This window comes from Cornus florida, unplaced genomic scaffold, assembly GCF_030987335.1.
Source record: "Cornus florida cultivar Cherokee Brave unplaced genomic scaffold, ASM3098733v1 CherokeeBrave_3.0.0_Hap2_Chr09, whole genome shotgun sequence".
NCBI lineage: Eukaryota > Viridiplantae > Streptophyta > Magnoliopsida > Cornales > Cornaceae > Cornus > Cornus florida.
The window spans coordinates 52,176,278-52,200,153 of record NW_026775579.1 but is presented as its reverse complement, the minus strand read 5'-3'; the positions used below and the strand labels follow the sequence as shown (position 1 = coordinate 52,200,153).

Below are 23,876 nucleotides of genomic sequence, written 5' to 3'. Positions count from 1 at the left end.
AATTATTTAATGTGTACATATATGTGGTGTAAAATGAAAACAAAAGAAAAAAGAAAAATAAATTATTTTGAAGTGGGGCCCACTACCACTTTAAGTGGTCATGAGATCACATTTTTGGTCTCTATTCTCTCTTCCTCTCCCGTTGGTTTCTCTCTCACTCTCTCAAACTTTCTTTTTCTTTTTCTTTTTTGCTTTAAGACTTTGAATCTTGATCTCTTCCTCAATCCTTGGTATTTTTGGAAGTCGTTTGCGGCAAATCAAAGATCACGGTGAGATCTACGAGTTGATCGGAACAATTTCTTATTTGGTTCACTCTAGAAAATTCGAGATCTAGGGCACAAATTGGGGGTTTTTGCTTAATTTGAGGTAGGGGTTTCTAATCCTCACTTTCTTACACTTTCGGGAATTTTCTACTATAATTGTTGTCAAGCATGCTTAATTTGAATTGATTATTTCTTAAATGACTTAATTGTATATATGAAGCATGCAATTATGTGTATTTGTTGATTTACATGAAAAATATGCCTAATTGTTGATTTTTTATGCCTATTGTGTTTGTTAAATTGTTAGAACTTGTTAGATGGAAGCATGCTTATTTGTGTAGTATAAAAATCCCTTTTTGCCCTAGCATTGAAAACATGAGACATACATGCATACCATGGGGCATGAATGAAGGGAAATGATTTGAAACAATTGAAAAAGAGATTTTAGGGAATTGTTTTGATTAAAATGATTTTTTGAAAACCCGGTCGCAGCGGAGTCACCAAAGGGCCGTGGTGTTAATATAACCTAGAGGGAACTAGGGAAATCACCCTAGCGTGGTTGAACTAGCTGGGCCCCAAATGACGCCGCGGGTGTACCAAGGGTCAGGGACAGTAGCCAATCCTTTTCTTGTGTCGTTGCGGAGTCACCAACGGACGGGTTATATTAACAGTTTGAAAAGTGATGGATTTGGATTTCGAGAATGGGGAGTAACATACATAGCATTGCATTTTTATGGCATGAAATTGTTCAATTATGACTTGAGTTTTATTATATTTCTCCCTAGCATAATATGATCCCGATATCTTACTTCTATTCATTGCTTGGACTCATAGGGTCACAAGGGGTGTGTCTTAGGTACCACTTACTGAGCTTTATGCTCACCCTATTAATTAACATTTTTCAGGACCAGAAAAGGAAGTAGTGTATGCCGACCCTTCACAAGCATGAGGGAGACTAGGAGTTTATTTTTGTGCCTTTTGTATAATTGCCATTCTTTTGTAAAGTCTCAAAACTGTAGTAAAATGTATTCATTTTGCAAACCATGGCCATGTATTGTGATTATAACTCTCAATGGTATTTTGATACAACTTGAGACTATGTACAATATTTCATGATGAATGGGAAGTGAAGTTATGTTTGATTGTCTAATGTCATGATTCATTGCCGTGGATTCGGAAATTGACTGTATAATAAATTTAACATAGGTTAGGCCTGAAATGGGTATAGTCAGGAACAATTCCAGAGAGTGGAATCCCAGGGAGTCATGTTTCGGCCGGCTGATCCTCACCATCAGCCGACCGAAACTCCAGGTTCGGTCGACCGAATCCCCACCATTAGCCGACCGATAGGCTACAGTTGAAAGTCCCAAGAGCATATAGATTTTGAGATCGTTTCAGCCGGCCGACCCTGTTAATCAGCTAACTGATCCTGCACTGTCAACCGGCCGATCAAGGGCCATCAGCCAGCTGATCCTTCTCTTTCCACCTGCTTCATTTGAACCTCCCTGTAAAGTTGTTTCTTAAAGTATTTTGGACCCCGGATTTACTAGTGGGACGGCTATGGACACAGGAAATGGATGGTACAGCCTAGTTGACCTCAGGTTCGGGTAAGAACCCGGTTAACGGTTCGGACCCCCGGGTTCAGGTCGTTACAGAAGTATGATACACAAATAGCTAATTCATACACAAAATGATATCAAAGTCTGGTATACCCAATGGTATCAAATTCACCTTTAATTGTCCATCTCCCATTTGTAATACACAATCCTGATATTCATTTGCAACCACTACAACTTCCCCTATCGGTGTGGAAATAAACAATTTACTATCTAGTGATGGAAGTAGTATACCCAAATGCATAGCAATTGATGATGCAACAAATGAATGTATTGATTCAGGATTAATAAGCACAGTAACATTTCTACCCAAAATAGAAAGTGTACCTGTCACCACTTTCGGTGTTGCTTGAGCATCCTGAAGTGTCATAAAAAACACTCTTCCATGGGCCAGTAAACCACTTGGAGCACCCCTACCTCCTCTTGACGAGCTCCGTTGTTCAAAACCTTTACCAGAACCAGCAGCACTACACACTGAGGTCACTTCTGTCAACATAGGACACTCGTTTTTCTGATGATCAAGTTGATGGCAATAATAGCACTCTTCTGCCTTCAACACAGGACAATCCTTCTTCCGGTGGCCTTATTTTCCACACTGAAAACACCCTCTGCTCTTACCACGTCCCCCATAACTGCTCTGTTGTACAGAAAACCCTGAACTCTTCTAATACCTGATGTCTGCCTTTAGAATTCACTACCCCTTCCCCTTCCATACCGCGACTTTTGACCTCCCTGACTTGAAAGTCCTTCACCTCCTCTTGCTTGTGTTGGCTCAGATCTATTTCTTTTGTATCGTTCCCTTCTTTCTTGCAATTCTTTTACATCTTTTTCAGCAATCATAGCTTTATTCACAAGTCTATTGTAATTTGTCTCCTCGAAAACTGAAACTCTGGATTTAATAGCCGCTTCTAACCCATCTTGGAATCTCGTACATTTATCTTCTTTATCCTGTACAAACTTAGGTGCAAATCTTGATAGAGCTGTAAACTTAGCTTCATAATCGACTACAGACATTTTATCTTGTGCTAGGAGAATAAACTTTCGATCCTTCTGCTTTCTGTAAACTAGAGGGAAATACTTTTCATAAAAAGATTTAACAAATGGATTCTAGAATATCACCTCTCTTTCTCCTGGAGTAAGCAACAAATGTTTTGTTATTTCCCACCAATAACTAGCTTCATTTTTTAACATAAATGTAGCTAAGTTTACTTTCTGATTTTCAGTTGTGCCCATTACTGCAAATATTGATTCCATCCTTCTTACCCACCCCTCTGCTTCTTCTGGTTTCGTAGTACCTGAAAATTCTAGGGGTGTTAGCTTTATAAACCTTTCATGATCCGAGCCTTTCTTTCCTTCTTGCTGCCTCTCCTGTTTTTTCTTGTAGCATGATTTGACTTGCAATAAACTTTTCATTTTGTTCTGCCAATTTTGTTATAGCTTTCTCTATTTTCTGCATGTCAGTAAACTGCTCATGTTCTCTTCCCATACCACTCTGAACCGATTGTTCCACTTCAGCCTCGACAGGAATATAAGAGGTTTCTTCCTCGGTTCCATGACACTTATTTCATTCTTCCATCACTTATTATCTGCAATAAATCTGAAATATAACAACATATATATGATACATATTCACTTCAACATATTTGTTAATATCAAATCAAGTCAAATATATGACTCTACTACCCACTTCCTACTACCATTGCCATTCTAGACTCTTACTACCTCCAGAACCTAGAAAACCTAGGCTCTGATATCAAAAGTTGACACACCCCAACCCAATATACACTATTTAATAAATTGAACAATTGGAATGCATCTAACCATCTACATTAACCTCACCCACATACGTGACGTCATTATAGATCAGAGTGCCTGCTTAACAATTTACAACAAAAAACAAACTATAAGCCCATTATGCGAGTTCCGGCAAAACTAAACCGTTAATTACAAGTTATACTACCAAATTCTACTACAATAATTACGTCTTATACAAAAGACTTTCTGTTGTTCCTTTTCCCTATCCACACCCAATACCCTAGACATGGCTGTAGCAATCCAACCTTGTACCTGAAAAACATAAATATGGAAGTAGTGAACTTAAAGTCCAGTAAATGCAATGGTATTATATCACAGTAATATAAACAAATATTATCTGATAACTTCAATTAAACTTTATTAATATATAATTTCCAGCTTTACAGGCATTAAAATATAGTACTCTTCTTCTAGGCCAGAGTATGAACTTTATATGATATAGTACTCTCTTTCTAGATCAGAGTATATATATAAGGTCCATACTCTGACCTAGAAGGAGAGTACTATATTATATAAGGTCCACACTTTGTCCTGAAAGGAAAATAATATGTATGTATGTATATATATATATATATATATATATATATATATATATATATATATATATTACACTCCTTCTAGGCCAGAGTGTGGACCTTATATAATATATATAAACATTTCCACATCTAATAAACATCTTCCATACTTCAATTAACACATTCAAGTATAAACTTCCAGTGAGTATACTCACTTTGGCTACTTTTCAAATTATTTATTTGTCCTTCCGTATTGTTGTACCTTCTGTCTCATTCTCCTTACCTAAGCATTATTGTACGTATATTATATTTATTTCTAAAAAAAAGATTAAATAATAATCATCACTTCAATACTAAATTTTCAAATTTAATAAATAACTATAATGAACATTCTAACTGACAAATACATCATATTCTTAACTTAATAATTCCAATTAAATAATCATGGTACAATTTATACAAGATAACCTCTACTAATATATACATATAACCAGTTAATTGAATTGAATAATAAAATTTAAATAATGAACTTCCAATAATTGGAATAAAATTTGAGATACTAAGTCCGTTTGGGAAGTGTTGTGTGGTGTAGTGTAATGCTCTGGCCTAGAACAGAAGTGTTTTGTGATGTAGTGTTCTGAAATGAGAACAAAACATGTTTGTGATGAAAATTTGGAGTGGGAATTTTGGAATAGAAATTATTATTATTATTTTTTGATGATTAAAATAAATTAATTACAAAGCTTGATTAGTTTGCAAAGCAAGAATTACAGAGCTTGATTAGTTGATTTAGAAAAAAAATTAAAACAAAACCCATATACACAGAATTGCAATTGCAGAGAGAGAGAGAGAGAGAGACTAGGGCAATTGGGAGGCTGAAATGATTTGCCCTAAAAATGGATTTGCAGAGTTGAGAATGAGAATAGAGATGGAGGCGTTTGGGAGGCTGAAATGATTTGCCCTAAAAAAAAATAAAACAAAACCCATACAAGTTTGCAGTTGTAGAGAAAGAGAGAGCGAGAACAGAGATGGAGGCGTCTGGGAGGCTGAAATGATTTGCCTTAAAAAAAATTAAAACAAAACCCATACAAGTTTGCAGTTGTAGAGAAAGAGAGAGCGAGAATAGAGATGGAGGCGTCTGGGAGGCTGAAATGATTTGCCCTAAAAAAAAATAAAACAAAACCCATACAAACAATCTAAAATAAAATCCATACACACAAACGAAACCAATACAAACAAGAATTACAAAGCTTGCGAACGGCGAACCAGAACTGGAACAGCGGACCCATACACACAATTTGAAAAAAAATTAAAACAAAACCCATACACACAATCTAAAACAAAACCTATACACAATCAAAACCCATACAAACAAGAATTACAAAGCTTGCGAACGGCGAACCGGAACTGGAACAGCGGGCAATGGAAACTGAAAGATATGGGTTTTGATTTTTTGAACAATCTGAAATGATATGCCGATATGGGTTTTCAACTTCACAGATCTAAAGATTTTATAGATTTTGAACTTCTGATTCTTATAGATTTTATAGTTTGCAATTGCACAGAGAGAGAGAGAGAGAGAGAAAGGAGGGAGGGGGGTGGGGGGGAGTTCCAGCGTTGAGAACGAGAATACATATGGGGCGGGTTTTGAACTTCTGATCCTTGTAGATTTTGTGTTTGTAGTTGGAGAGAGAGAGAGAGGGAGCAAGTTCCAGAGTTGAGAACGAGAATAGAGACGGAGGTGATTGGGAGGCTGAAATGATTTGCCCTAAAAAAAATATATTATTATCTCTGCTACAGTAAAAAAAATGGGCCTGGAACAACATTGAACACCAAATTGTTGTTCCAGCTTTTGGGCCAAATATTAGATTTGTTCTGAAAGTGTTCCACTACTGTTGAGAACACAATAAGGCGGGCCAAATAACATGTGTTCTAAAAATGGTTACTGCAGCACCGCAGGGAACAACACAGAACACTACACTACACAAGCCAAAGAGGGCCTAACTTCCTTACCTTTGCTGCTATTGTAGGAAAAGAAACAACAATAATTTCTTTTATTTTTTTCTCTTTCTTTCCCACACGACTTCACCTTCTATCCTCTCTGATTTATCTCTTTAAAACAACTACTATACATCCTTACTCCACCAGCCGGTTAAAGAGGTTTCCATGCTAAGCTTCAAGACCCTACTAATTTTATATTTATGCTTACGTGTCTAGTGTGGTTGTGTGCTGGCAGATAGTTTCCTTCTTAGTAAGCTTGAAACCTTACCTTCATTTATAATGTAATAAAACACACACACACACACACACACACACACACACACACTAGTCAAACCCAAAACTTTTATCAAACCTTTAACTCAACTTAATATAATAATAATATATATAGAAACTTTAAGCACCGGCAACGAAAAGTCTGGAAACCTCGCATGTTTCTTCATCCGGTAATTTCTACTATATATATATATATATATATCACCTCCTCATGAGACACATACACACAATATCACCCATACCCAATACGTGCCAATCATTATTTATTTTATTTTATTTTTTTGGCTACTATTAGTTTAGCACGCACATGAATAATATCACAAATATGTGCAAATGAATCTAGGTGCAGGATACAATATTCATAAATAAATTATATTTAAAAATGAATTTAATTATACTAATAAAAATAATTATGTATCGGGGTCTTACAGTTACACACCTCCATAAACCCGTCTGTTTATGTCAATATTCAACTGAGCCCATTACACCGGAATTGTTACCTACATCTAATGGCTCAGATCCAGGGTACAGTATCATGAGGTATTCTAGAATTTTTGGAATCAAACTTCGGTAATGAGGTTGGGTTTGAACAAAATCTGTTGTGGGTCAAGACTCAACATAGATAGGCAGAAAGCTTCGGTTGGTTCTGTAAATAGTGGGCTTTTAATATTCTCTGAAGCCCGATTCTATTGGGCCTTACGATATGACCAAAGCCCAATGTATGCTCGTAAAGCCTTTTACTTTGAAAGAAGGATTAATGAGAAGATACAATTGGAGTAACCTTAACTGGTTTTTTTTTTTTTTCAAATTTTATGTAATAAAAATTAGAATAAAATATTGAGAATATAAGTTTCCGTACGTAAAATATTTGTTTTGAAAATATTTTTTATTTTTAGATAAAATATTATTTTATTTTTACTTTGTCGATATTTGGCAAAGGTCTACGTCGAGGTTGAGGTCGAGTTCATTGACGGAGCATGAAAAATAACTTGTCGAAAAATTTATGGATAAATTATTTTTATTAAATTTTAATATTTTTTTTCTTTGTAAATATTTTACGACAACCAAATATCAAAAAATAAAAAAGTATTTTCTAAAAAATATTTTACGTTCAAACAAATAGAGCCTAAATTTAAACCAAAATTCAGACAACTTTAAATTTGCTTGTCAAAATTTTTTCTTATAAAAGAATGATCATCACAATATATTTAATAATTATTTTTAAATATATAAATGAGAATATATATATATATATATATATATATATATATATTCATTTATGTACTACTTCCCATCTTTTTTTGGGAAGTGAACTTTTTAAGAGTTTAGTTTTTAATATTTTTTTTATTATTAAGTAATGCTCCTAAGAGAACCCTCTCAGGAAAAGAATTATGAGTTTACCCAATTTAATCATTAAATTGAAATTTTTTATTTTTTGAAATTGGTAAAAAAATCAAATAAGCTATTTAATATATCTTTCAATTAAGAAGTTAAATGAGTATTCTCATGAGAGGGTCCTTGTAGGACCATTACTTTTTTTTTGTTTCTTTAACTATATTGATATACCTTTTTATGGTGGGATCACGTACCTTTTCAATTTTAAAACTAGTAGGTAAATTAAAAATATTAAAAAAATACATTTTAAACAAAAGAAAAGGAAAGACCGACATGCTTTGTGGGACTATATATTTAAATAAAAAAAATTGTAGTTTATTTTGTTTTTTCATTTTTTAAAATATTTATCATTTCAATAGATTCCTATCATATCACATTGGTTTACAAGCAATTAAGAAAAAATTGACTATATGTGTTGGTTTACAAGCCAGAAGATAAGATAATGATGCCGTTAAAACTTGAGGGTAAATTGCACTGACACCTTGATCATATCCATCCACCTGCTAATTTTGCACGTGAAAAATATGCATCAAAAGGGTAACATGAGAGGAAAAAAGCGCGAGAAAAACGTGTTCATTTTTGTAATGATTTCTTTTCTTAATTTTATCAAGTAAATGTCTAAATTGGTACATTCTAGTGGAAGTGTGTGTTTTGCATAATGATTACCAAGAAGAAAAACACCATAAAATAGCTACATTTTCGTTTTCAGCATCATTATTAAGAGTGATATTGTACCTCCTGTGAAAAATTATTAAAGAACCAATATTTTATTTCCTATTTTTACCTTTAGATTAAAAATATGTTAATGTTTGAGCATATCATCTACAAAAGATATGTAATATGTATGGTGCACATGGTCCGATTTTGTTTGATTTTGAAGATTTTTAGAATCAAACTGCTTCCTACTGTTCCAGAAAATCTAAAATTGAACTAGACCATTTGGGCCATGGAACCAAACCAGTCCAAACCGTGAAAAAATGTTTTGGTTCGGTTCCACGATTTTAGTTAAATTTTATTTTCCTATTTTTTTCTCTTAAATTGTATATATAACAAAAATATCAATAAAAACATTTATATTCCCGAATACAAGACTAAAATAAAGAGAGAAAAAGAGAGAGAAAAGTGGGTGAAATAGTCCCAAAAGCTAAATCCTATAAATTAAAATAAGGTTGAATGTTGCTAAAACTGAAAAAGGATGACAAATCTGTGGTTGAAAATTAAGAAACTTGATTCGTTGTCATTGTCGGTTGTGCTTGAGGCACAAACACGCCGTGAGACTCAGAGATCTGTAAACTAAAAGTGAGAGAGAAGGGGAGAGAATGTGAGAAAGAGGATATCACCGATGACAGTGATGACCGAACTTCGAAGGTTGCTTGAAAGAGATTGATCAACAACTGCATCCCGCGGTGATGAGAACTAAGAAGTGAATGAGGCGACGTAAGCAAAGAAAAAAAATGAGATAGTGGAGAAATGTTGGCATGCACCAAAAAATTAAAATATTGGGAGAAGCAAAAGCAAATAAAAAGATATCAGATAATGATAAATGTTGGCTTCCGTTTGATCATTGTGCCGAAATCCCTTGCAAAGTTAAGAGTAGTATATAGGTATTGTTAGGATATGTTTGCCCCAGCATAGCAAATTCTTATTTGGATTGTAAAAGTCATGGTTCCTTATCTGAATATTATTATTAAGGGATTATACAATTGGTGAATGAAATGTATTATTTTTTCGATTCATTATGGAATTGATTGTGTCCACTTGATTACAAGATATAATTTATATATGTATGTAATGTCAATTAATACTAAGTTATAAATTAGTAATCATAAATGGTTCAAAGTCGGTAATTATGGATGGACATTTAATTAAGACTTGAACCGAGTTCACGATAAGTTGAGATATATTGCGAGAGCCGTCGTATGCAGTTGCTTTCTATCACAATCATGACTTTTGACTCTCAAGCATGAGAGAAGTATAGACTCTTTTATTAAATAATAATTATTTTGATTTGCTCGGCGGATACTTCGGGATCCTTAGATCGGCACTTTGGGTGGTTATGTAATTAATAGTTAGAGAGTTATATTCTCAATATTTGCATCAGTGATATTTGTATTTATTTTGTATTGATTATGGTTGATCACAAATTAAATTAGTAAGCCTTCGTATGTTTTAGACAAAATATTTTCTATATATTTATTTAGTAAATTATTATTTTTGTTAAACAAATATTTCATTGTGATCAAGTTAGAAATAATCAAAGGTAACAAAATAATTATATTAATTATGTTGTTGGATTGGTAGCTTTATTATCCGATAAATAATTATGCATAGAAGGGTCAAAGTACAACATTGACTTAGAGGTTATTTACTATTTAATTGGAGTGCAATTAATTTCTTTTAGTGGAGTAAAAATTAATTTATGAATTAATTGAATTGAGTCCATGGTTTAATGGACCATACCAATTATTAATTTATAGTAGTCAAGAAAATAGTAAGCCCACAGGATTCTCACCCATAACCCAAGTTGATATTGGAGTCCTATTAGAATTGAGATATTTGAATTAGAGATGGAGAAGGATTTATTTTTTTCTTTTCTTTTCTTTATTTTGCCTATATATACATGGGTCCATGTATATTTTAGGGGTGACTTTTAGAAGAAGAAAAAGAAATATATTTTCTCTCTCTAGTTTTTAGGGTTTGTTATCTCTTCTGAAGGAGGCTACCACAAGCCTTGACTCGAAGGTCATTCAGCGAGGCATATTGGTGATTCCTAAAGGGAAGATTACCATCAAGACGAAGGAGAAATGATCTTGCTAAGGGATCTATAATAAGTAAGAACATTCACTTTAGAGGAAAGATTAAAAAGTTTACTCAAATCTTTGATGTAAGTATTCAATCTCTTAATTGAATAATACATCATATTTTATTTTTGCATAAAACTTGTCTCTATGTGATGAATTAAGATCTATATATGAAAATCTCTCAAAAAGTTTTTAAAACTTGTACGTTTCTGAACAGGTATAGCTATATATATATATATATATATATATATATATATATATATATATATATATATATATATATATATATATAATATAACATATATTTATGTACATATTATAACGGTTCAGTCTGGGCTAGTCTGATCCTGTAGGACCCTAATTCGGGACCGAATTAAAAATTCACGGTTCTATTATTTTGAAACCGTGACCAGACTGAACTGCTATGGAACCGGCTAAGACCACCCGATTCGATCCGGTCCGGTTTGGTTTTTCAGGTTGACGGTTGCACACCCCTACTAATGTGTGTGTGTGTGTGTGTGTGTGTGTGTATATATTATTTTTAAGGATTTGATCGACTTTGCTTTACACAAATTTGAGGTGGGCATCGATTATTACATAAAAGGGTAAATTGCACTAACACCCTCAGGTTTGGATTAAAGACCGTTATGTGCAATTTAAATATTTTTTGGAAAATGACACCCCTCAAGTTTGGTAAAATAAAAAAAAACATCCCTAATCATGATATGTTTTCTTTTTCTTTTTTCTTTATTTTTGTGGAAGAAAAATGTGACATGTTGTGTAAGTAATGTTCTAGTAAACGCTAAGAAATAAAAAGATTAGCTTTTGTATGATTACTTAATATTTAAAATTAAAAATGATCTTTTAATATTTAATATATTAATTACTACATAATAATAAAAAATATATATATTAAAAAATCATATTTCTTACTTTTTAGATGGAAAGTCTCAGTGTTGTATTAGAAATTTGTTTAAGTATTAGATAACATAACTAATCCATCCATTTTAGCTAGGGCGTTAAACATGCACAAATTTTTTTGTCTTGTAATAATTTTATGTTATTTTAAAATTTTAATTTTATATTACTAGTTTGCCCCCTCTCCAATTAAAAATTCCTGGCTCCGCCCTAGTTATATGGTATTGGCGGCCACAGTGGTGGAGTTTTTTTTTTGGCTAAGGGTTATTTTGGTTAAATAAAAGGACTTATAAAGGTTAACATTGTACTTTAATAATTTAAATGGATCAATCTAGAAGTTAAAGGACAATTACGTACTCTTATCATAGATGGGACGTTATTGCTCAAGTTTGCAAACTTGGGGGGTAATTGGATCACACCCTCTCTAAGTTGTATATATTAGTCTTTATAGTAAACTTGAGGAGGTGTGCGTGCAAATTACCCTTCATAAAAATAACTCATAAACATTTATTAGATTGTGTGAAAATACAACATGCCTATCGGGTCCTACCAAATCCCTATTGGGACGAGTTTGTGAATTTCCTAATCGAGTTAGGGACGGGTTTTGAAAGAAAGTTTAAAACACACAAAGTTCTGAACCCACGCTGTTTAATAATTAATAAGAGTTAAGAGTATGTATATTTGTCACCTGTTTCTCCTTTTCATGGGAGTTTGTCTACGTTTTGTCAGAGTGACGTGTTAATGGATGTGTAGTCCATCTGTTTTGAACATTTATCTTTGCTTTGGCTTTCGATCGCTTCGGTCTTTCCTTTTAGTTTTTTTATTTTCTGATATTTCCTTTCTTTTCATCTTCCTTGAGCCATATATTGAATCTTGCTTTGTGCAATTATGCCTGTGGGGTTTCATCAACGGTTGTTGGAGTTTTGTTCAGTCCTCCATAGCAGACCCATCTTCAACTATATCGATGAACCCATATGTTCATGTGGTGGATTATGAAAAATCAAACTCCTTTGCTTCGAGTTCTGGTCGATCTTGCGTAGTGCGACGATTAGAACCTGTTCTTGGCTATGCTGACTTCATCTACGATTATTGTTCGCCAACGCCGAGGACATCTTCGGCGACTCATCTCTTGGCCACAGAGCACAAATTCCAAGATGCATCGAAAGCGTCCAGAATACGCGAGAAGGTTCATCCAAGTTGTGTGGGAAACCAAACCGGTAATTGGGCCTATGCCTCAAACCTAATGGAGAGGTCGTTGGGTAAATCCAATCAGGACCCAGTTTCTTATGAGCAAGAAATTACAGAGTCCATCCACCAACGTTTGGTTCAACCTCCTCAACCAAGTTATTGCCAAGACAGATCTCTGGTCCAAAGTAGCCCTGTTGTATGTAACTTGTGTGACTTAGGGCATCGTTGTGTGGCCTAACCCAATTATTGCTCTGGTATCTCTCCTTCTTCTTCAACGATGAATAATCAGTATGTCCTCCCCCAAATCATGAGGAGGTGCCCAGACAGAATGGATACGAGTCGTCCTACTATGGCCTCTCAGAGTTCCTTTGGCCCATGCTTAAGGATTCCAGTTTGGAACTGTCAAAGTGTGAAGAACTTTCTCACAGTTCGCCAACTGAAGAAGCTTATTTTGCGTCATTCTCTAGTGATGGTGGCCTTGTTAGAAACAAAAAATAGTAATCCTTTTATTGAATCTCTGCAGAATCAAATGGGCTTTACTCATAGTGTTGTGGTGGTCTGATAAGTTATCAGTTTAAATTATTGCTCAATCGGATTTTCATATTTCAAGTATTGTTATAGAAAATAGGATAAAATAGTGGGCTTTCTTGGTTGTTTATGCTAGTTATCAAGGTCGAATTCGGGCAGATCAATGGGCTTATTTAAATAATCTGCTGAAGGAGTGGTTCCTGCCATGGGTACTCGTTGGAGACTTTAATGATGTTTTGTGTAATTCAGAGAAGAAATGGGGTATTAGTAAGCCAATTTGGGTGATACAAAATTTTAGAAAGTTGTTAAATGATTGTAGTATTTGGGATATGGGTTTTGAACCGTATCTTTTCACCTAGAATAATTAACATAGTGGGTAGCCTAATATCCAGGGGCGATTGGATCGTGCTTTAATTTCAGCTGACTGGCGTCTGATGTTCCCTCGAGCTAAACTAATGTACTTGTTGGTTACAGGTTCTGACCATGGGGCTTTGTTGCTTGACCTTTATCCACAAATGCAACAAAAGGCTCGTCAATTTCACTTCAATGCTAGATGGGTAGTTGAGCAAGGGTGTTAAACGATTATATCTAAAGCTTGGAATTCTCGGATTCATGGCTCTAGGTTATTTTATTGGGCCTCCAAATTAAAGGCAAGCAAGTATAGGCTGATAGAGTGGGCTAAAAATCGAAATGGTAATGCTTGGGTAAAAATTACTGTAGTAGAGGAACAATTGAAAGGAGTGAGAGAGCGGTCTCAACCTTATTGTCACGACGCAGTGTTGGCGGCGGAGACTTACCTGAATAATTACTGGAAAGAAAAAGAATTATTTTGGAAACAAAGATCTCGAATTCAGTGGCTGAAGCTTGGGGATAGGAATTCTAAGTTTTTTCATGCTTCAACGTTACGTCACCGAGCACGAATCCATATCTTGGGGGTGGAGGATGAGCACGAAAGGTGGAAGGAAGATGAGGCAGAAATCCAAGTTATTTTTCAGAGTTATTTTCAATATATTTTCAACACAAAATCACCTTTAGGTATTACTCAATTTCTCCATCACATCCCAAAAGAATCTCCGATGATATGAACCAACAACTTCAATTGCCACTAACAGAAGAAGAAGTTCAGGCCCGGATGGTATGACACATTTGTTCTATCAAAAGTACTGGTCGTTGGTTAAAAATGATGTGTTTGCCACTATTTCTAGTTTTATGCATTCTGGCTTCATGCTGTCCAGTTTAAATCATACCGATCTTGTTCTTATTCCAAGAGTGGAATCACCCACGATGGTCTCACAATATTGGCCTATCTCATTATGTAATGTTGCATACAGGATTATTGCAAAGGTGCTTGCAAATCACTTGATATCGGTGCTTGCCTCTATTATTAGTGATTTGCAAAGTGCATTTGTTTATCAGCGCCATTTTATGGACAATATTCTTGTGACACATGAAATTATTCACTATTTGAAAAGTAAAAGGAATTGGCAGAATGCTTTTTTGGCTTTAAAATTAGATATGAGTAAGGCGTATGACCGCATTTGATGGCCATTCCTCCTGAAAATACTTGCTCGATTGGGTTTGAATCTGCACTGGATTCAAATTATCTCAACTTGTATTTCCTCTGTGTCCATCTCTTTTGTTTTAAATGGGCGCCCTGGGGTCTCTTTAAACTAACCCGAGGGTTGAGGCAAGGTGACCCTCTATTTCCTTACTTATTTTTCTTGTGTGTAGAGGGCTTTTCTCAGGCTATTCAAAGGGCAATTCAAGCAAATATCCTAACTGGAGTTTGAATTTGTAGAGGCGCCCCGCCGATCTCACATTTGTTTTTTTGTAGATGATTTAATTGTTTTTTGCAGGGCGACCTGTTCGGAAGTGATGAATCTCAAGAGAATCCTTCAAGTTTATGAGCGTGCTTCGGGCCAAGTTATTAATTTTTCAAAGTTAGCTATTTTGTTCTCCAAGAATGCTGATGCTGATGCTGATGCTGATTGATGAGCGCTGAAAAATGCGTATTTAAACCCCTTAAGCTTAGGTATTCTAGAACATTTATCTATCTTATTTTACTATTTTGTATTAATTTCGTGTTAATTCCATTTTCAGGTACTTATCCCCAAAATAAGCTAACTCAGCCAAATAAGAGCATAATTGAAACAATTCTGGGATGAATGAAAGAAAGGAGCAAAGTCGAGCAAAAGGAAACAAAGGGTGGAATTTCAGCAACTTCGATCGATCTCAAGAAAAGTTCAATCGATCCAACTTTCATCGATCTCAGCATTTCAAGATGGATCTAAGCCATGTTTGTCCCTGTTCAAAGATCTCAAAAGTTCGATCGATCCAACTTCTTTCTCCGATCGATCGAACATTCTTATCCTTATCCAAATGATTGATCTTATCCAGTTGCACCACCTTATCAACCACTTTTGTCATTTTCCCAAAATTATCTTCAAAATATCTCAGATTTGTTTTTATCCAAAAAGGCGCCGCCATTAAAGATCGATCCAGCCTAAGTTTGATAGATCTCAGCTATTTTCGATCGATCCAAGTTCAAGGTTCGAACGATTGAACTTCCTCTAGTGCGAAAAAGTTAAATTTCCAGCTCACAAAAAGTTTGTCCTTTATCTAATCATTGGGGAATATTTGCTGTACGACCCCAGCTCATTTTGGGTGTCATTTGACCAACCTATATAAGGATAAGGATTACTTTTTACATCAGATCATATTGTAATGCATCATATCATATCATACCTTGTAGAACTCTTAGGGAGGAAGAAAAGAAGAGGAGGAGGCTAGAGACACCATTGGAGATTCTTCATCAACCAAGGAGCAGATTTCTTCCATGGAGCTTGCCCTTGCGGGTTGGAGGACATCATCCATGAGTGGCTAGACATCCTCTTGGGGTTAGAGTTAGCCCTAAGCATGCTTTTTACTTCTTGATTTATGTATTTTTGTGGGGATTTGTATTGTGATTCATGTCTTGACACTTTTATATATATATATATCTTATTTATTCAATGATTTATGTGATTTAATGCTTCCAATTGATCATTTCATTCTATCCATATGTATATGTATGCTAGAATAGATGTTCATGTGTTTATCTCTATTTCTTGTGTTATTGATGCATATCTATGTGTATTGATACTATAGATCTAGAGATTGTCAAGACATAGTGCTTAATGTCATGTTCTTGTGGTTTATTTGATGGTTCATACTCATTGCTTGATGCATTGTGTCTCTCCCTTAGTTTAATTAGTTTAATTTCATGCCATTAGCTTAGTGGTAGTGTAGTTGTTAAATGGGAGGACAATCCATGCTTGTTGTTGATGTTTCATACTTATGAAAAGCAAGTAACATGTATCTCTAACCTTGTGGTGTGTTTGAATTGTGAGTTTAAAAAAAAGATTAATGGTTTAATTTGATATGTTGTGCTATTCATCATGTTGTTTAGACAATATATACTTAATTTGTCATCCATACTTGTTGAAACAACCACACACACACACACTTTGTTGCAATATATGCTCTTCCCCTCATTAATCATTCATTAAAGGTGTAGAAAAGATATGCTTGGTGGTGATCTCTAAATCCCAAGATCTCTCTCTCTTTTATTCTCTATATTGCATTATTGCTTACTTTAGTTTAATTTGCATTTAGTTTAATTCAACCAACCAACCACTATTTTGATCACTTGACCTACTAACCCTAATTTTGATTCCTCAACCTAGTACGACAACTCAATCCCTTGGGACAATCCCTACTCACCCTAGCTATATTTTTAGTGAAAGGTAGTAGTGACAATTTCTAAATGTAAAACTTGGCCACATAAGCATAAACTTTTGGAGGGCGATGACCGACACCACTAAGTTTTTGGCGCCGTTGCCGGGGATTGTTTGATTGGCAACGTCGTATTTGTGGAATCAATTAGGAATTAGTACTCTTTTGATCGTGTCTTTACTGTGTTTTTAATTTTTGTTACTTATTGTGTTTGTTCTTGATTGACTAGGAGCATTGAGCTAAGAAGGTAAGCAAAGGAGCATTTAAGCAAAGGAACGAAGTGTGTAAGGAAAAATGTTAAAATCTAAAAAATTGCTAAGCTAAGCTATAAATTTGGAGTTGAAGTGCTAAAGGACTTTTGTGAGCTTTTCTTTACTTATCTCTTAGTTAAATCGTCGGCCCGCGTGGAGGCTAGTATTTCAATTCTTAGATAAATCGAGAGCCCACGTGGAGGCAATTTACTTTTCTTGCATATTATTGTTAAAGCATGGGAGTATGAAAATTGTATGTGGAGGAAGGTTGTTGATTGTTGATTTGTTGTAAAGATGAAGTGTTTGTTGTTATTGCTTGTTGTGTTACATTGTGCATGCATGGTCGTAGATCATTGAGACCCACTCTTGTCCCTTTAAATTTTCATCTTGAATCCATTGTTCGAAACCCTAGGGGAAGAGGTAGTTCTAGTCAATCCATTGTAGCAATGGAAGGACACAATGAGGACCATGTGGAGGACCTTGATCATATAGACCAACAAGGTATCCTCTACCCCAATGTGCATTATGATAACATACAAGTACCATTAGACATGCCAAGGCCATATGTTCATCCACCACAACAACAAGGCTAAGTTCTATTGGGAATGCCAAGGCCAATCTATGCTCCACCACCTCCCATCATTCAAGGCAACCAAGGTGCCCATGTTGCGCCTCTAATTGCTAATCCTCCCCTTACTTTAAGAGATCACTATGTGCCTAATGAATATAATGCACCCACATGCATTCAATTGCCGCTATTTAGAGCACACCACTATGAAATTAAGCCACAAACCATTCAAATGCTTCCTAATTATCATGGACTTCCAAGTGAAGAACCTTACAAGTATTTGGATGAGTTTCTTGAAGTATGTTCCATCGTAAAATATACGGACATGCCGGAAGAAGTCTTAAGACTTAAACTTTTTCCATTCACCCTTAAAAACAAGGCAAAATATTGGTTTAACAATCTTAGGCCTTTTTCAATAACTTTTTGGGCGGAAATGCAACAAGAGTTCTTGAAGAAGTACTATCCGGTTTCTAAGACCAATGCCATGAGAACCTCAATTCGAGAATTTTCACATGGGGATGGAGAAACATTTCATGAGGCATGTGAATGCTTTAATGAATTGTTTAGGAAGTGTCCACATCATGACATGCCCAAATAATAATTAGTTCAATATTTCTTTGAGAGCTTATTGGACAATTACAAAGGCATGGTTGATGCTTCCATGGGTAGCTCTTACATCGATAGGCATGAGGATGAGGTATGGCGTCTTTATGAGAGCATGAGTGAAATTTTTTTGCATCGTACTTTATCTTCGAAGAATGGTAGAAATTCTAGTGGTAGGAAGAGTGTTGGCTTACATTAAGTAGACCACTCCAATGAAATTGCCGCCGAGATGAAATCATTATCTCAAAGGTTTGATCAATTTTTGATCAACCAAAACTCGGCGAAACAAGTATCTTCCTTCCCTAACCATTCTCATCATGCATCTAATGAGACATGTATGACTTGTTCAAGTGTTTTACATTCTACTTCCAATTGTCCCCATGGACATGTGCAAAGTGAGCATCATGAACAAGCAAATGCCATTTTTACTAATCAAGGGAACAATCCTTATGGAAATCATTACAATCCCAATTGGAGAAATCACCCGAATTTCTCTTGGAAAAACCAAGGGGAGGGCTCAAACCCTTCCCAAGGCGGTTTTCAAGGAAAGTATATTCCACCACCAATGCAAAGCCAAGATTTCTAAGGTTTTAGATCATCATATCAATCACAAGGAAACCAATTTTCAAATTCTCATTTTCCCAATCAACCATCACATTCCCAAGGAAATGTTAGAAGTCCCGCTTTTGAAGAGAAAGTTTTGACCGCTTTGGGCACTTCAGAGGCAAACACACAATTACTTCATTCTCATTCTCAATCTATTACAAAGCTAGAAACCCAAGTAGGGCAAATAGCTAGTACTTTGTGTGAAGACCCTGGTTTTTAGGCCAGCGTGTCCTGTGATGAACTGTAAAGATGATCCGATAACGGATCCGAATGCGAAAGCGAAAACAGAAAATAAGACTTTAAGAAGTCAAAGTGACCTTCCATGAGGTCGTGGAACTCAACAAGAACTGATGCGGAAGAAAAGATCAAAAATGTGACAAATAAGCCCCTAGGAGCAAAATAGTCATTTCTGAAAACTGTAGATTCGGGTGCCACCGAGCACACCGCTGGAAGGACTATGAAAAACTAATCAAGATGGACTCAAGAATCGCATGATTTGGAGTCCGGACAAAGGAGAAACGGCATGACGACGAAAAACGAACACTTAAAGCTATAAGGGCAAACTGGTAATTATTCAAAAATATTCGGGTGTAACCGAGTACACCGTTGGATAGACGATGAAAAATTAATCAAATTAAAAAAAAAAATCACTTGAATCGGAGTCCGGACGAAGGAGAAAAGGTCAAAAGAAGAATTGACGTCGCGGCGGCCCGACGAGGGGCCATGGCGCACACGGCGCCCATGCGCGATCCCACTGGCGCCCAAAGACATGGCTGGTGGTAGCCCTTGGCTGCTGCTACATTTTTTTTTTTTATCTGCCCAGAACTGAGGCTTGAAACGGAGGTCAAGACGAGTTTTTCTGGAAAAACACGAAGAAAAACCCCCCCTAAAATCGAGTTTTCTACCCGACAAAGCAGAGAGAATCGAAAAAAACTCACTGTGAAATCCCCAAAATGCCCCGAGATCAGAATTGAACAAGAGGGTCATAAAGCTGCTAAATCAAAACTGGAAGCTGAAACTTCACGAGGGATTTCCGGTACCAAGACGACATTTTCTAGAAAAACACGAAAAAGAAACCCCCCCTAAAATCACGTTTTCTAAGCGACCATATCGAAAGAAGAAAATAAAACTGAGGTGAAAGGTCCATAATGCCCCTAGATCAGAATATGCAAAAAAAAATACAAAATGAATTCACAAGAGGCTCAAAACACAAACGATGAGGTTTTGCCCGCAAAAGACTATGCACGCAAACGTAACTTACCTATTTAGACGCGCTACAATGGTCCATGGCTTAAAAATATAGCCGATACAAAATCCGACCCCCCAATGGGCAAAAAGGCAAAAATGGACTTGGAATGGAAAACATGGAATCCAAAAATGCAAAACGGGATCAAATGACCGTTTGGCCCTTGGCCACACTTCATACAAGATTAATAAGACCCTATAAAAGAATGAAAATGGAATTCCCACACCTGATGCAACCGTGGTGAAGCAATGACTTGCGATTTTTCAAGTTTTTCATAACATTTCATGAAGTTAAAAAGGTGCATAGAATACAATATACAAGTCATTGGCCTCCGGCCTCATCTCATACATATCAAATACATTAAAAGAAGTGTACTTAAGTACACATTACATACATGGAATCAAACATACATATTTTGACATATAAGTCTACAAAATGACATTTCATGCGAACATTTGCATGAAATGGAAACTTGAAAGCTACTCGACATCCAAGGAATGCTAGGCTTCACGAACCAAGTCTTCGTACCTGAAATATGCCCCAGTATCGTAGGGGTGAGTAACATAAAGATACTCGTAGGAGATGAGCATGCATCGACCTAGCATTTTACAAATTTATCACCTTAAGGTGAAATATGTTAAAGGGGTTCATGCCACCTAACGTCTATATCGAAATGAGACTCAAGGAGCATCCTAAACTACCTTAGAGTGTTTCTAGCATAAATCACATCATCCATGCATTTCAACAACATAGAAACATGTTATACAAAGCAACAAGAATCATGATATAAATACATGAATGAAACAAATCAAAGTTGGAGTAATCCGATTAATACAACGAGTTTATAGTTACCACGGATCACATTATCAATGTAATTGAACAAAGTCTAGAGGAATCCATACAACATGACAAAAGCATATTTGAATACAAGTTAACAAGAATTACATTATCAATGCAATTCAACAACAAAAGAGCATGTTAGACAATGCAACAAGGTATAAGTTCTCAAAACCATCAACTTAGAATCTGAGCACAAAATAACACTAGTGGGCCATGCCACCTAACATCTAAGTTCTAAATGAATCAATAGGATCATTCCTAAGCTATGTTAGAACGTCAAAACACAATTTTCAATATCGATGCAATTTAACCAACATTGGAACTTCCAATACAACGCATAAAGCATAATTTCGCAAAGTTAGCATCCTGTAATTTAAAATGGAACGACAAATAAGAAACAACATGTTACAACATCATCTAGTTATCAACTTGAAAATAAAATGCGAAATCAAACAAAGTGGATACTCGGACGTCACGCCGGATCAGATCGACAACATAGTTACTTTAGGGTTGCTAGCCCATGGGTAAACTCCCTATGTGCGCACTAGACCATATAGAGGGACTATCCCCCGTACTAGAACCACGTCCTAGCTATAGTTAAACAACGACATCCCCAAGTTTCCAAAATTAACAAGTTGTGCAACAACGCATATATCAACAGGAATATGCAAGATAATCAACTATCTACTAAGCACAACCAAATTTGGAAACCTATACAATACATGCTCTAAATCCACAACTAATATGATATGATGAATGTCAAATCTTCAGTGTGCGATTCGTTACACGCTATGCATAAAAGATGTTAAACACGAAGTGTGCAAATCATTACACAAGGTAGCAATATATTCAATAAGGAAAACAAATTATCACGAATACAAACATAGCAACTATGTTATCCAATATTCAAAACATAACCAAATGAATATTCAACAAGTCTAAGTCCATGATTTGAATATAGAAACCACTTCTAAAACACAACTAGATCATGGAGCAAATTGAAAGAATTTAAATAGATAAACACAATTAAATTCTCTAGATTCCGATTCAATTCCAAATAACCTCAATTTAATACATGTTAAAGGACATGGCATGGTCATCACCTATATCCATTCTAAAACTCAATTAGGTTGTTGGAACAACAAAGTAGAACTTTAATTAAATCATGCTAATTTAATTACCAAGGTTCTAAAACAACTTCTAATAGTCCCAAATTAATATATACTAGTAAACAAGTCATGACCAACACAAATATCAAGTTAAAACCTTAATTAAGCTAATGGGACCACAAAATAGATTTTAATTAATTCTTTTAATTAAAATCTCTTGATTTTCAAACTTAACCAAATGCTCTCAAATTAACCTATGTTGGAAAATATGCCAAGGACTAATGTAATATCACATTACAAGTTTATTTCATTCAATTTACGACCATGTGAATTAAACCTTCACTAAAGTTAAATATAAAACAAAAGTTGTAATTCTCATGCAATAAATCCTAATTTAATACATGTGAACAACTATACCAAAACTTAATTTTCTAGCATGCCACAATACAATTCCAAGTTGTATATCACCATGAGGATTAAATCTTAAACATGAAAATTAATTAAATAAAAGGTTTCAAAACCTAATCGAATATTCTAAATCAAATATATGTAAAACTATATGGCATGTAAATCAAGAATATCAAGTTGGAATTTAAATAGAGTGAATAGTGCACTCGGGGTAAATTAATTAATCAAATTAATTCATAATTACTAATTTTCAAAACACCTCCAATTACTTTAAAATTTAACTATGTTGGAGAGCATGCAAAGGCCTAATTTAATATGTTAACACATATTGATTTTAAGCTAGTTAAGGCCATGTGAATTAATCTTTCACCTAAGATAAATATTAAATAAAATCTTTAATACTTATTTAAATGTTCCAATTTTAAAACACGACAATGATATATCAAGGGGCAATATAAAATCATGCTACATGTTTAAACCAAGTCATGAGCAACCGGAAAAATTAGATCCCGTACAAGAAAAATAAATAATAAATTCTCTAGATTTTATATTTAATCATGCAAACAGGTATTATAAGCATCACAAGCATGCTATATAATAAGAATTTAAACCTAGAACATCCCCTACCTCAATTTGAGATGAAAATCTCAAGTGCCATCAAAATGGAACGGCTCCGAATCCGACGAAACTGCTAGGTTTTATCGGGGACAACGCTGTGAACATAACCCCCATGAAATCCCCATCAAAATCATAACTTGACCTCAAAACCAAACTCAAGAAATGGTCAAAACTGAATTCTAATATGGGGGAAAGGTAGAGCACGGCGAGGGGAACAATAAACGTTAAGGCCGAAGACTTTCCATCTAGGAAAAGTGAACTAAAAGAGGAGAGAGAAGATGGCAGTGCCCCTTGGGCTGCCATGTGAGCTCCAGGTCGTGCATGAAGAGGGGAGAAGATGAAAAATGAAATATCTCACCCCCTTTTTATAGAAATCTCAAAAAGTGCCCCGAACGGGCCCCGCTGGGTCTTAAAAAGTAAAATTTGAGCAGACGCGCTCAAATGGCAAAACTTTATGAACAAAAAAGATTCAAAATGATAAAATATGAACAACAGAAGAAACAGCGTCAGAAATCAAGTCCCGAGCAGAAAGTTATGCCC

At 35.2% G+C, this 23,876-nt stretch overlaps 1 pseudogene; it reads right to left on the bottom strand.

Moving 5' to 3' along the window:
• Nucleotides 1–18,395: 18,395 nt before the first annotated feature.
• Nucleotides 18,396–18,494, bottom strand: LOC132275784 (small nucleolar RNA R71; annotated as a pseudogene).
• Nucleotides 18,495–23,876: the final 5,382 nt, after the last annotated feature.